This window comes from Pteropus alecto, unplaced genomic scaffold (assembly GCF_000325575.1).
Source record: "Pteropus alecto unplaced genomic scaffold, ASM32557v1 scaffold109, whole genome shotgun sequence".
In the NCBI taxonomy this organism is placed as follows: domain Eukaryota; kingdom Metazoa; phylum Chordata; class Mammalia; order Chiroptera; family Pteropodidae; genus Pteropus; species Pteropus alecto.
This window is the reverse complement of record NW_006494608.1, coordinates 8,079,077-8,093,882: the sequence shown is the minus strand read 5'-3', so window position 1 is coordinate 8,093,882 and position 14,806 is coordinate 8,079,077. Positions and strand designations below refer to the sequence as shown.

The 14,806-nt window shown below is 40.3% G+C and overlaps 1 pseudogene; it reads right to left on the bottom strand.

Moving 5' to 3' along the window:
- Positions 1 to 5,411: 5,411 nt before the first annotated feature.
- On the bottom strand, positions 5,412 to 5,725 carry LOC107196659 (annotated as a pseudogene).
- Between the last annotated feature and the right edge of the window lie 9,081 nt (positions 5,726 to 14,806).

Sequence of the window (14,806 nt, the reverse complement as noted above, 5' to 3'; positions counted from 1 at the left end):
GTCCTCAAAGTTTGGTCCAATGTGGAGGAATTGGAGCCCAGAACAGCACAAGCAATAGCAGAAAGCCAAATGTCCTGTCCCTTATCGGGATCGTGGGCTATGTTCCCTTAAGGCCCTGGCTTGCCATTATCTTCTTGGGTTTGCTCTTCCCCAGGAGCTGCTGTCTGCCCAGCTAACTGCTTCCTCAATCCCCAAATTCTGGTTACTTTCTTAGAGCAGAATTTAGCTCATTTTTTATTTTCCCCTTTACTTCCAGGCCATGCCTGGAGCTTGCTTATCTCACCCATAAAGTCTCATCCATGCTCATGTTGTATGTTCCTTCACTGTAAGATAATTTGTGTCCTAATATGTAAAAGTAGCCACAGTTATGGTTTTAAATAGCATATCCCCCCGCTGCATCATATGTATCAGAGCTTACAGAATAATTGGGAATCAAATTTTTATAAAGTAAGGACAAAATAATGATGTAATAAAAATGACCGGAAATGCGCTGTTAAGCCCCCAAAAGACATGAAAAAAACGCAAATGCATATTACTAAATGAAAGAAGCCAATCTGAAAAGGCTACATACTCTATGATTCCAACTATATGACATTCTGGAAAAGGCAAAACTACAGAGACAGTAAAAAGATCAGTGGCTGCCAGGGGTTGAGGGGAGAGAGGGATGAATAGGTGAAGCCCAGAGGCTTTTTAAGGCAGTGAAACCATTCTGTACGATACTATAATGGTGGATATGTGTCACTGTACATTTGTCCAAACCTATAGAATGTACAACAAAAATGAATATAATGAATGTTAACTGCAGACTCTGAGTAATAATGATATGTCAATATGGGTTCATCTAATGTAACAAATGTGCCACTCTGGTGAGGGATGTTAAGAATGAGGGAGGCCGTGTGTGTGTGAGGAGAGTAGGGGTATATGGCAAATCTCTGTTCTGTCTGATCAGTTTTGCTATAAACCTAAAACTACTCTGAAAAAGAAAGTCTACTTTTAAAAAAATGACTCCATATGGGAGATGGCCACACAATATGATTAAGTAAAGAAAAGTGGTGCCAAAAATAAGGGAGAAGAGGAATAGACGGCTAGTGGCTAGGGGGGCCCCACTAGGCTTTCCAGAGAGAAAGTGGAAGTTGGACTGAGGTCGAGAGATGGATGGGATTTGATAACTGGGGAGTGAGTAGGAGGGTGTCACAGCTTGAGCAAAGGGGTGGGAGGAGAAACAGCTTGAGCAAAAGCGTGACATGTGACCCACAGGACTGAGGGCCGAGCAAGAATCCAGGCTGGTGGGAAGAGTGAAGGTCCTCAGCAGGTAAGAAAGAGAAGCAGAAAGCTGCTGTGGAGCCCCTGCTGATGGTTTTCTGGTAGCATTTCAGAAGTGAACATGTTGATTGCAGTTCACTGGTAGGAGACAATCCAATGTGAACTGCTGGGGTGCAGCTCTGTAATTAAGTCTATTTTCTTACAACATGTGTTTGTTTATTACAGAGAGCTGTGATAACTTGAGGGTGTTGTATCAACTTTGTCTCACACACCAGCTGAACTCAATGACACTAGCATCTTGGATTCCGACAGACAGGGTGTTATTACTGAACCACCAGGGAGGCAGCATAGGACTGGACCGTGTTCGTGTGCAGTGTGGGCCCACTTGGCCTGAGTGAAGGCAGCAGAAACACCTTGAGCTGGAACCTCATGCCAGTGTCAGTTACTCCAGTAAATATCAAACTTCAACCTGTGTCTGAGTCACCTGGGTTGTTAAAACATAGAGTGCTGTGCCCTCCTCTGAGTTCTTGATTTAGTAGGTCTGGAGCACAGACATAGAATTTGCATTTTTAGCAAGTTGCTAGGTGATGGTGATGCATGATGATGCTGACTGGGAGATCACACTTTGAGAACCACAAGCCTACTCTAGAGCCCCATTATTAACTTATAAAATTTCCCTCTCCAGTGCTGCTTCTGTAAAGGTATACCCTAAGAAACTTCAGATTTGGAGAGAAGAGTGAATGCAAGCCAAAAGATAGAAACAACCCAAATATTGATTAATGGATGAATGGATACACAAAATGTAGTGTATATCCATGTAATGGAATGTTATTTAGCCATAAAAAGGAATGAAGTACTGATACTTGCTACAACATAGATGAGCCTTGAAAACATTGTTAAATGAAAGAAGTCAATTAAATAAGATCACATATTGCATGATTCCATTTATATGAAATGTCTGGAATAGGCTAATCCATAGAGACAGTAAGCAGATTGGTGGTTGCCAGAAGCTGGGGGTAGGAGGGAACGGGGACTGACTGCTTACTGGGTTTCTGTTTGGGCTGATGAAAAAGTTCTGGAGCTAGACAGTGGTGATGGTTGCACAACATCGTGTGTGTACTCAGTACCACTGAATTGTACATTTTAAAGTGATTAAAATGGTTAGTTTTACATTACATATATTTTACCACAATAGTAAATAAAAAGAGTGAGTGGAGTGCTGTTCTAACTCAAATCGTGGGGCCAGCTGAACGATCTACAGGATTAAGGTGGGAAATGCAAGGGGCCTTAAATGAGTGATTCTCAGCCCTATTCATGAAAAATCACCTGGGGAGTTTTGTATGATACCCTTGTCTTAGCTACATCTAAGACCGATTAAATTGAAATCTCTGGAGGTGATGTCTAGGCATCAAACATATATATATTTTTTAGTTAGTATGTATGACTCGTTTACTTTTTAAAAAAATAAAAAAAAAATTTTATGGTGACATTGGTTAACGAAATCCAATAAGTTTCAGCTGTACACTTTAACAGTAAGACATATATATATTTAGACTGTATGTTCATTTCCCATGGTTAGATTTCTTTCTGTCACCACATATTTGACCCCATTTACCCTGTCTATCTCTCCTCTCCCCACTACCTTCTGGTAACCACTAGTCTATTGTCTATGTCCCATGAATCTGTTTGTTTGTTCTGTTCATTTGTTGCTTATAGGTTTATATCCCACATATAAGTGATATCATGTGATTTTCAACTTTTTCTGTCTGGCTTATTTCGCTTAGCATGATTATCTCGAGGTCCATCTATGTTGTCGCAAATGGCAGTATTTCATCTCTTCTTATGGCTGAGTAATATTCCGTTGTATATATGTACCACAGCTTCTTTAGCCAATCATCTACTGTAGCTTCGGTTGCTTCCATGTCCTGGCCACTGAGAATAGCGCTGCTATGAATATCAGTGTGCAAATATCTTTTTGGATATAGGTTTTCAAGTCTTTCGGGTAAATACCCAGTAGAAGGATTGCTGGATCATATGGTACATCAATTCTTAGTTTTTTGAGGAACCTCCATACTGTTTTCCATAGTGGCTGTACCAATTTGCAGTCCCACTAGCAGTGTATGAGGGTTCCTTTTTCTCTACATCCTCTCCAATACTTGTTATTACTTGTCTTGTTGATAACAGCTATTCTAACATGTGTGAGATGGTGTCTCATTGTGGTTTTGATTTGCATTCCCCTAATAGCTAGTAATGTTGAGCATATTTTCATATGTTTGTTAGCCATTGGTATGTCTTCTTGGGAGAAGTGTCTGTTTAGATCCTCTGCCCATTTTTTAATTGGATTATTTGTTGTTTTGTCTCTTTACCTTATTGATGGTTTCTTTTGCTGTGCAGAAGCTTTTTAGTTTGATGTAGCTCAGTCATTTATTTTTGCTCTTACTTCCCTTGCTTTTGAGGTCAAATTCATAAAATCCTCTTTAAGTCAAAGGTCCTTGAGTTTAGTTCTTATATTTTCTTCTATGCATTTTGTTTCAGGTCTTATATTCAGGTCTTTACTATATTTTGAGTTAATTTTGGTGTGTAGTGATAGACAACAGTCTAGTTTCATTCTTTTGCAGGTGGCTTTCCAGTTTTCCTAGCACCATTTATTGAAGAGGCTTTCCTTTCTCCACTGTATGTTTTTGACTTTTTTGTCGAAAATTATTTGCCCACATAAACATGGGTTTACTTCTGGACTCTCAATTCTGTTCCACTGGTCTCTGTGTTTGTTTTTCTGCCAATACCATGCCATTTTGATTACTGTCACTTTGTAGTGTAATTTGAAGTTGGGCAGAGTGATGCTAGGCATCAAACGTTTTAAAATCCAGCCCCAGATGGTTCTTATATACAACCAGGATTGAGAACACTGGCCTAAAATCTCAAGGGCCAAATGGGCTGATGACCTAAATGCAAACTGACTTGAATTTCATCAGAATGAGCCTTTCACCTTCTCCGAACTTTGCTTGGAAGTGGTGTGGAGAGTAGAATGAGGAGGCTTTGGAATTAGTTTGAAAATTGGCTCTGCTACCAACTAGCTGTGTGACCTTGAGCAAACTACATAACCTCTCTGAACGTTTGTTTTTGCCAATGGAAAGTAGAAGTCTGTTTTCTCCTATGGAAAGAACACTATTTCATGTTTTTTGTTTGTTTGTTTGTTTGTTTGTTTGTTTGTTTGTTTTTTGAGGCTTACATAACACAGGACAGTTTCCCAGTTATAACAGTGTCAGACACTGTTTTGTCATCATGCACCTCTGCATCTCCTTCTAGACTGAAAGGGAGACATAGTGCCTTAGTTATGTGAAAACTCTAACGCTGCAGTATCTTGTGCTGTAAATTCAATTTTCTCCCTTTACCTGAGAGGAGGGACACATTTAGATTGGGAATTAGTGATAATGGCCTCTGGAATCTATAATTGGAGAGGGGAAGAGATTGTTAGGGTGGTAGAAATCCTTTTTGCACTCATGCTCACACATTCAGTTGCGTACCAAGCTTTATAACGATGTCAATATACTTTACCATAAAAACAGATAAAATTCACGCACGAATTCCTGACAATAACTAAAACCGTTTGGATTCTTTCATGTTTCTGTTCAGTCCTTATTCGTAGGTAAAATAGGCAATATGTTTTTATTCAACTACAATTATGGCATGGATAAAATTTTATATTATGCTTTTTTTTTTTCTCTGTGCTTTATCTTCTACATTTGTCCATAGTTCTTCATTACTGACATTTTAATGGCTTCATAGTATTTCATTGAGTTGCTTTACTATAATTTACTTTAATATTCCTCTACTGTTAAACCTTTTGATTGCTTCCAAGTTTTCAATATTAGAAACTGTGCTCAATGAAAATATTTCTGCATATAACTTCTAATGTCCTTTGGCTTATTTCCTTAAAACAAAATTCCCATAAGTTACTGGATCAACGGATCTGAACATTTTAAGGCTCTTGAATGCACCACCAAATTGCTTTGGTAAAGAATTATATCAATTTACGCTGCTACCAGAGGGTGTGGGTGTATCATTTTCAATAACTTGCCAGCACTGAATTTCTTTTCCTTTCTCTTCTTTTTGTGAAAAGGCTTTATTACACACAGAGCGGAGGGAGCTCAGTCCTTCAAGGCTGCCGCCTTCCTCACGGCTGCAAGGGCGTTGCTCAGCCCCTCTCTTCCTCTGGGCATAGATGTGTGTCCCCACCATTTTCTTGATGAACTTCAGGGCCCACTTGTCCTTAGAGACCTTGAGAACTCTAGGCACAGTGCTCCTCAACTGCAAAGCCACACAGCTCTGGGATTGTGTCCTGCATGACCTTGGTGTGCTCAATGAGGCACTCGTGGTGGCTGCTGTGCCTCAGCTGGCTCACGTTCTCGGTCACCTTGTGACCCTTGTCAAGGCCCATGGCTATGGGGTAGCACAGAGCCATGGCTGCTGCTCCTCAATGGCTGCTGCGGTGGAAGGCGCCAGCACTGAATGTCATCATTTGAAAAAGCTTTACAAATTTTACAGTTATAATCTAATTTAATAAAAGCTAATAAGTTCTTGTGTCCATCTTTTTGGCAGCATTACATTCCTTCCCCAGTTCCTTTTGTGGTGGCATCCCACTATTTTGTAAAGTGCTGGGGGACAGTTTACAAACCTTGCACATTATAGAAAATCAGTGATTACTTTTTGAAGCAATGAATAATTCAGATAATCCCTCTTCCTAATAATTCTTTTGATTCTAATAGCAGATATATATATTTTTTTACATAAACTAAATTACACTTTATTTCACTTATGTTGGCAGCCTCAGAGCTCTATGTGCTGGAAAAACATATGAAGATTTTCACTTGGTGGGAAGTAGATCTCCCCACAGCACAAAAGGAAAGCAGCTAAATCATTGCTCTTTTCTCCAGCCTCTCTCTGCACTCCCATCTCGTTTCTTGTCTACTCTGGAAGAGCCAGCACGACATGAATAAAGAAAAAGCAGTTTGTAGAGTGCATGGGAGAAAAATGAACACAAATAGGCCCTTCCTAAGCTATGGAGCTTAGTTTTCACTCTTTCGAGCAGGAGAGGGTTCATGCATGCCCAGATGATAGTATTTGTACCCATTGATTGGAACAGTGCAGCTTGTGGTGATGGAAAGCTGCTGTGAATTCAATAATCTTTTTAAGTAGCTATGTATGTGTTCTATTAATTGCAAGCATGTCTAAATAAATTTTGAAAATAATAATAAAGAACTTGCAGGAGACCAATTTATCCAGTTACATGCAATGGTTGTGGCTCATCTGCGTTCTTGAGTTCTTTGTGTCCTCTTCTGCACAACATTGGGAAATGCTGCTCTGAGAATAAGTCAGTATCTTAATATTATAACTAAGAGGTGCTTAACTAGTTAAAATGACTAAGGAAGTGCCTGTCATTGTCACTCGGACTTGATTGGTGTTTATTACTGTAACCTGCTCCCCATTAGGCCTAGGCACTCCTTAATTTTTGAAGATGGCTAAGTTTAAAAGTTCACTTCCTGCCTATCCACTTTCTTCTATCAGTGACAGCAACAAACAATTAGTGGCATTTCTTAAATGTCTTGCTGCCTGAAATAACACTTTCTTCCAATTAAAAAGTAACAAAGTCTGCACCTCTTCTCTGTTCCCTTCATTGGCCATAACATCTTGACATCTGCCTTTGTCTCCAGGTTTGTCTAAGACTTAGCTGACCTCTCAGAACAGTATGTTGTATGTTTCTGCTGGGGACAGATTATTTGTGACTATGAATTCGAAAGGAAAGTTATCCTAGTGGTTTTCAGAGAGTTGACATATACCTGAGGGTCCCCTTGCCAGAGGGCAGCAGGGCCCCCAGAGATCCGACTCATCTCCTAGGTGAGTGATGGATCATGGCCGTGCTTAGGTGGTTGCAGGGAGGCATAACCCATTTACTTACACCCTTTCCCCTTCCCAATTTCCTATAAAGACACTCTGGCTCTCATTTACTCCAGCTTCACTCTTCAACATTCAACTTAGTCCGAATCACATCATGAATTCTTAAACTCAAGGGAGCAGAGAGGTCTTAACCCGCTGGTTTCCAAACCTGGCTTTTCGTCAGAGTCCTTTGGCAAACTTTTCTAAAATATGTGTTCTTGCTCCACACCTGTTCTGATTCATTAGGACCACATGTAGACATGAAACCTGCATATTTTTGGTATTTTTTTTAACTCATTAGATCACTGGTTTATTATGAGAGGGTGTAACTCAGGAACAGCCAGATGGAGAGTCGCAGAGGACAAGGTGTGTAGGAAGGAGTGCAGAGCTTCCACGCCCCCTCCAGGCACGCCAGTCTCCCAGCACCCACAGAGTTCACCAACCCACAAGCTTTGAACTCTGCATTTGAAAAGCTCTCCTTGTGCTTCCGAAGTTTCCGGACCACCAACCTAACCAGGCTCTCAGAGCAAGACTCCCTTGAATATCATCTCTGGCAGGTGGTCACGCAACTTGCACTGATATACCTCCAGCTATGGGGCACTCACTACTTTTCACAAGTGGACTAAGTTAAAACAGTTCTTCCTTATGGTGAATTGAAAGGTATTTCCACCATAAAAGTTCTAACTATTGGTCTTAATTACTCCTTTTAGAGCAACATGAAACAAAGTTATTCCTCCTTTTTCCCCAAACACTTAAAGACAACCACGTTTTCCTTTGCAGGTTCTCTCTTCCCATTTCTGGGCTCTCAGTCCTGGTCCTCCTCTGAATGTGATTGGAGTCTTTATAATGAGTTTAGATATGTCTTCTAGATTATCTCTCTGAGAACTTTATGGAGTAGTTATCTTCCCAGTGTTAGAGATGACCGAGGTCCAGTCATGTTAAGTGACATGCCCCAGCTCCCACAACTAATAAGTAGCTGAATCAAAATTCAAACAATCTGTCTAACTCTAAAATCTGTACTCTTAGCGAGGATGTTCTGCTCCTGGTTTTTCCTTTCTTTTAAAAAATGCAGATAAATAGATACTTAAATTTAAGTATGTAAAAGTATATCCTTGCTCCCACCAATTTTTCTCTCTAGGGGCAGCCACTGTGAAATTGGCGGAGTCCTTCTTAAGCATGCCACAAAAGCCAGAGGTTATGTTCAGAGCAGAAGGGAGCACTGACTCCTTTGCTATGGATGCCATCTGCAGTGAGTGCCCCCTCTGACTGCATTGTACGCTGGGAGCAATGTGTAGGTCTCTTTGCTCACTCAGAACTCAAAGGCAAGTAAACCCTTAGTTTTTAAAATTTGTTTCAATAAACTATTGTTGATTCAGGTTCTATTCATTTTGTATCCTTGTAAATGGGTTTCTTGATCTTAAAAGGATTGTATAAATCCCCATTATTTTTCTTGTCAGTTGTAACCTATCCTTTCACCTCATATGGATCTTTTAGCCTCCTAGTTTGATCACCTATTAAACTATATAGCTCAATGTCATTCTTATATTTTAATATATATGCTCTCATTGTACAAATCATTGATAAAAGTTTCATTGAAGACAGAACCAATGGCAGTTTCTGAGCAACTGTAGGGGAATTAATTAATTAGTACTCTTGGGTACAGTTATGCAATCAAATGTGAACACACCTAATGTTTAACTATTCAGTCTTATCTATAAGGGCATGAGAAATTTGGTCAAACGCCTTCCTGTCCACAGTGTTTTCCTGATTCATTAATCTAGTAAGCTTATACAAAAAGGGGAGTATTCAATTTTACTCTTAACAAACCTATGTGAGTTCCTAATTCTCATCACCTTTCCTCCTTAGCATTCACAGACATCTTTTTCATAGTCTACTCTAGAATTTTGCTGAGGATTAATATCAACTTACATTTTTTGGGGTTCTGAGTGACTCAGAAAGGGGCTGAGTTCAGGCTAGGATGTGTTACAGTGGAGCCTGGAGTGGCAGGCAAGGCCAAGGCTAGCGGGATAGTGAACGAAGGCAGCTTGAGTGATGTGGTAGGTAGGTTAGTTAAGTGTATAGATGTCAGGGCTGGTTAATTAGAGTGGAGAGTTTTCTAGAAGAGTCTACCCTAAGGATGCATCAAGGGGCAGGGAAAGATCAAGAATGGAATAAAGGCAGATGTTCATTCAGAGAGCAAAATAGCTAGGCAGGGAAAGGCTCGAGGCTGATGTTTGACTGAACCAAGAAACCAAGAAAGCCCAGGGATCAGGGAGGTGAAGCTGAGGTAAGATAAGAGTGAGGATTGCCCTTGGAGGAGTGAGCTGCCTCATCGGGCCTTGTCATGGGACAACTTCATTCCCTGTCTCAGCAAATGACACTAACTTCCCACTGTCCAAACTAGAAATCTCAATGTCCTCCTAGAATCTTCCTGCTTGCTTATCTCCCCATAGACAGTTTAATCATCACGCCCTATCTTTACCTCTAATATTTCTACCTCTAATATTTCCAAAACTGCCTATTTCTCTCCATTGCTCTGCCATCACCCTAGCTACTGTCATCTCACTCTTAGATCACTACACAACTACTGCCCTGGCCCTCTTGCCTTCTGGTTTGACTTCCCATTCAGTCTCCACACCGTGGATTGAGTCCTTATTTTGAAACACAAACTTGATCACGTCTCTCCCCTGCTTAAAAGTTCTTCAGCGGTTTTTCTGTTACCTTCAGAATAAAATCAAGCCTTTTAGCGGGAATTAGCTGCCTCTCCCCAGAAAATCTCACTTCCCACTTCCTCCTACTTCATCTTGCATGCTTCAGGCTCTGGTGGTTCATGTTTTGGGTGGTCATATTGTACTTGCTCTATTTTATGCCATCAACTATGTTGCTCCTGCTGCCAGAAATATCTAGGCCCCGCTTACTGTCATCCACCTGACTAGTCGCTACTTCACTTAGCGTGTCTCCCCTTTCTATCACTCACTCCCCTCCCCGTTGTGAGGAATATGACCTCTAATGCCCTTCTCTTAAATCTTTTATAGGATATAATTACCTTGTATTGTAAAAACTGATTTATTTGCTTTTCTCTCCTCGTTTGTGAGCTTCTTGTGGGACAAAAAATGTCCTGGGATCCCTAGAGCTTAGCACAGTGCTTGGCAGATAGAGGTGAACAAAAAATGTTTGTTGAATCTAATTGTTCACTCATACATTCAGTAGGAATGAGAGAATAGCCCCTTTTTGAAGACCAGCCCTTTAACAAGTTCTCTATCTTGAGGTATGATTTTCCCCTTTCCAAGGCTTAGTCTCCTGGTACGTAATATTTACTGGTGGCAGAAAGGCATTGTTATTTAGAGTTCATTAATGTGGAAGGTACGATACTAGGTCAGATCTTCTAGTTCACAGGGAACTGAAGCTTTTTTGTCTGAAATCCTTGAAGCTTTTTTGGCTGAAATCCTTTCGTAACTTTGCTAAGGTAGCAGGCATTCTGATGCATAGTTGTGAGAGGGCATCGAGTTTGGTGGCCGAGAGGAGGAAAGGAGGAAGAAGAGGGGGGATTTGAGGGTAGGAAGGACCTATGGCTCCAGTCCATCAGAATAGGTGACCTAGGCAATGAGAAAGTGGACGAGGAAGTGTTATCCATCCTAGAGTTTTGAGTATGTGATAAAGTTGGTGAATTGGGGTATTTTGGTGAATATCTATCTATGCTAGGTTTCTCCAGAGAGACAGTTTGTTTAACTTAATCTTATAGACAGACCTGATCTGGTATAAGGTTATATATAAATTGGCCTGTCAGCAGAACATTTGTACTGGTAGTTATTCCTATAATGGTTTTAAGGGATTTTGGGGCTGGCAAAAACTGGGGTAAATGTAGCTGAACAAATGGGTGTTTTAGGGAAAATTTAACTGTAAGGAGCAGTGATTGCTTGGTGATGGTGGCAGCAGAGCATAGAGGAAAAGTCATCTTTAAGCTTCTGCTTTTCAGAAATTGGGGCATAAACTGGGACTACAGTATAGAAGCAACCCAGTTGAGAGCATTTATAAGAATGAAATGCATTTCATACGCACATATGGACAGTTGTAGCCACACTGGGTTTCTTGCGGGTCTGATGGAAATGAGCTATATTAGCAAATGTATTAGTCAATATTATGAATAGTAGTGAAAGGCTCTGCCTTGAGGAGCTTAAGATAACACCAATTACATCCATAACCCAGTTACTGTATTGAGGTACTGGGCCTGTGGAAGAGGCTGAATGAAGAGTTGATCCAGGAACACTCCTTGAATACGTTCATTTTTTGTCAGCATCTCATTCTAGAACTGCTAGAAGTTCCAAATTACAAAATGTCATGCAAACTGAGAAGTAAAGCATGGCCACCATATCTGGGTGTTGGTGTTTAGATAGAAAGTTTACCCAGCAGTTGGCACAGTGGCCAAGCAGTGGCCATGTTCTCTGCCTTTTGCTCCTACTCTCTACTGAGAAATGCAAAGACAGCAGGGCTGAGCTGTGGCGAATTTCTGGGCATTCTTGCCCATTGAGCCTGCTGCCTTGAATGGGGCTGGGTAGTCCTGTGGGCCAGAAGAGAAAATCCGTGTTTCTGGATGCTCCAGACGCTGTGTATATGATGTTGAATCAGTAGGTTTGGTGCTCAGTTTCAGCCTCTCAGACTCTGGAAATGCTGGAGCTCACAGTGACCTGTGCATAGTATAATGGAATGCCTGATCCTTATCCCTCTAAATGAGATCGATAGGATCAAAATGTGACCTGATGACCAAGTTCTTATTCCTCAGGTGGTCTGTATTTGTGACCTGTCCAATATGGTAGCCACTAGCTATGTATGAGTGTTTATATGAAATTTAAACTGATTAATCAAAATAAGACATTCAGTTGTTAGTCACACTAGCTATATTTCAAGTGCTCCAAAACCACAAGTAGCTAGTGGCTACTGTATTGAAAAGTGCTGATTACAGAACATTTCTGTCACTGAAGAACGTTCTGTTGAACAGTGCTGGTCTAGATCTCTTTGAAGAAGAATTCATGAAAAGTCAGGCTCCTGTAGGGTCACTATGCTGGTGGTTTTTAGACCAGGTGAGGATAGAAGACAGTCAATTGTGATGATCAAGGGACCCTCCTTGTCCCTATTGCTATGAGTCAGAACAGAGGTAACAGAGGTAACTCGTTTTTTTCAGGTCTTCAAAGATCCAGTGGATGACTCCTGAAAGATGTAAATTTTTGGCAGCTGTTTTCTTGTGGGAGGTCTTCAAAATATATTATGCTTTAAGTTATTATAGCCCAGAAATTTACTTCCACCAGTTAAAAAAAAGTACTTCTGCAAGTTTTTTTTTTCCATTTTGTTTTTAATATGTAAATCCAGAAGCATGTCAAGGTCTTCAAGACAAGGGTTGTGAAATTAACATATACTTGAAAATTTTTCCTTAAAAGGTTATGTGCTACTATGCCCTAGATAGTCCTATCTCATATTGTAGGCTTCGGCAAATACTCTTTGGCAAATAATTTGTTCTGTGATGCTGCTAAATCTAACACATGAAAGATGGTCCTTCCCTTAAAAAATTGAGATACACAATACCAATTTCATAAACTTTAATTCACAAACCCTGTGATTATGAGAGGCACTTAAAGTATGATTGGCATTAAGATTACCCTTTATCTTTGTGGTAGGCAGAATAATGGCCCCTCCAAAGATGTCTATGTCCTAATTCCCAGGATGTGTGAATATGTTAGTTTATATGGGAAAAGGGACTTTGCAGATGTGATTATGTTAATGATCTTGAGATGGGGAGATTGTCCTGGGTTATCTGAGTGGGCCCAATGTAATCACATGAGTCCCCAAAATAGAGAACCTTTCCCAGTTGTGGTCTCAGAGAGAAATATGATCAACAAAAGATGGATCAGGAAGATGTAACATTGCTGGCTTTGAAAGCAGAGGAAGGGGCCATGAGCCAAGGAATGCAGGTGGCCCCTAGAAGCTGGAAAAGGCAAGGAAATAGATTATCCTGTAGAGCCACTGGAAAAAATACAGCCCTGCCCACACCTTAATTTTAGATTTCTGACCTCCAGAACTCTAAGGTAATAACTTTGTGTTGTTGAACCTGCTACATTTGTGGTAATTGTTAGCAGTAGCAATAGAAACTGATTCACTTTTTATAGAGTGGAGGATTATCAAATAACTTTTTTTGAAAAATGTAATTTAAGAGGATGGAATATTCATGTTCACTAATCAGTGCATTCTTAGATTGTAGACAATTCTGTATGGAGCCAAATTATAATAAAATCATTGCTTAGTAAGCATAGGAAACTTGTTTAATGATTAGGCTGAGTCCAGAAGGCTACTAAGTCTGTTTCTACGCCTTACTTATTTGGGTAGGTATAAGGCTTCTGAAAGTGTAATCCAGTAGGGAACGTGTCTGCCAAAAACTGGCCTAGTGAACTGGGCAGCAGCCATGCATCACTGTGGCACTGAAAGCATTCTAATAATTTCATAGCCTTAGAAAGCTTGTTTTATTTTTTCACAAAGAGGGCCAAAAAAGATGGGTAGAAAATAATTTTGAAAAAAATGTGATCTTGAAGAACTCTTTGTAGGGGCAGCAGGTAGATACTGTGGGATCTGTACCCCAGTGTATACCAGTGTGTGGCTGGTGGTAATTCTCGTCATGGGCAAAGAAGTCAGGATCACAGCTTCTGAGGACTGAACATGTTCTCAGCTCTCAAATATAAAATCATAAATGGCCTTGACATTCATGGTGTTAGCCTTGACTCAGATAAGAATGACATTGAGCCTTACCAACCTCTCCAAGTTCCCTCAGTAGACCATGGCTAGGACTGGGAGATGGATCCCTTGTTTTGCTATGGCACAGCAGCACTTGCCTTCCAGAAAGCATTGCTTTACCTTCATAGAGAAAAGTTGTAATAGCTGCCACCAAGAACTCTGGAGTTTTGCCCACCAATTCTAACTCCCACTGGGTGGCTGACCATTTGTCTCCCTCCCTTTTTTTCATATAATAACAGTTTTATAATGAACTTGACTTCACATACAAAGTTAGAATGGCAGTTACACTAAAAATGAACTCATTAAAAAGTTTAAATATCATATTATAGATATGCATTATCCAAAATTCCAGAACGTATTTAAACAGGTAACAGATATTGCTACCCATTTTCGGACAGATAGAATAACAGCATTGCTGAAACTGGCTCCCAGACAACTGTGGACCATCTGCTCCTGTGTCTTAGGGAAGAAAGGAAGTCATGATACAGGCATTATTGATGCAATAATTCATTAATAATTTTCCTTATGACAATGCCAAAATTGGGCTCACATTTGTACTTTGTGAGGCAGCTGATGACTGTTACCCTTCTTCTATTCCTTGAGAGCTACCACTCAGGGTATTGACATTATACATGTTCATTTCAAAAGGCACCAGAAATGGGAATATAAACCTCTTCACAAAGCAAAGCAAAATTCTTAGATAGTATCCAGCGTTGGTCTATAATTGATCTTAGACAATAGGACAACATCACCTTCTGGAAGTGATGAGGATTTGGTCCCCTCTAGTTGCAGGAGAAAGGTCCATGAGTTCTTCTATTTCATGGATCAAACT